This window comes from Dreissena polymorpha, chromosome 5 (assembly GCF_020536995.1).
Source record: "Dreissena polymorpha isolate Duluth1 chromosome 5, UMN_Dpol_1.0, whole genome shotgun sequence".
Taxonomy (NCBI): domain Eukaryota; kingdom Metazoa; phylum Mollusca; class Bivalvia; order Myida; family Dreissenidae; genus Dreissena; species Dreissena polymorpha.
The window spans coordinates 62795248-62796264 of record NC_068359.1 but is presented as its reverse complement, the minus strand read 5'-3'; positions in this window follow the sequence as shown (position 1 = coordinate 62796264).

The following is a 1017-nucleotide window of genomic DNA, read 5'->3' as shown; positions in this document are numbered from 1 at the left end:
GGTCGACTGCACAGTCGCGCGACTACAGTCGTGATTTGTAGTTTTTTATTAAACCGGACCCAGGTATTGATTGTTCAATTAACACTCACTCAGTTCACGCACTGTAATCCTATTTACCCTCACAATAATGATAGGCTTATATCAGCAAGTCTTCGGCAATTATTTTTTTGTATAGATGTATGAAGATTTATAATCTCTAGGCTGGGATTCAATTTTGACCTGACATCTGTTCACCAAAACTGACACAGCTATTTATATGAATTAAAACCACGAAAATAGGATACTTTTGTAAAATTCTCTGTAAGTTTCTATTATGTTATTTTTATTTTTTAAGTTTCACATAGTTTTATTCAGACACATATTTTTCTCATATCCTGTGGAAGATTAAATCCAGATAATCGAATGAAAACCGGAGATTTATCCTGAAACTTCGAGAGCGAGAAAAACACGTCTGAACACTTTCAATGCTGTAACATAAATCCTTAGTAAAGAGTCATAACTCCTACATATTTCGTACTCTATTTAAGGCAAATGAGTGTTTCAATCATGCCTTTTTAAAAAGATCTGGGCATGTATTGGCGTTTTATCATTAATTGCTTTAAATTGATAAATGAAAATATTGAAAAAAGAAAGAAAAAAGCAATCATCAACTGAGCTCGAACCACTGACCATTGGAGTAAAATATCAGCATTTTAACCACTCGTCCGTCCGCGCTAATATTAATGTTGTGAGTAGAGTATACACTTTATATAAGAAATCATCGCTATGCCACAAATTATAACGATAACAACAGAAAACGCATATTTATTCAATCGTTTTTTTGTTTGTAAAGCTTTATACTTTTCAGGTTTTAAAATTGTCAAAAGACGCATAAAGTCGATGTTTTCGAGGATTGTAAATGTTCAGTATTACTGTTTCCTCGCAAATATCATAATTACAACGAAAGTTTAAAAATCTGAAACTTTTTTGTTTCAATTTCGTCAAATTACCAAAACGTGAAAATGTCCCTTTAAAGAA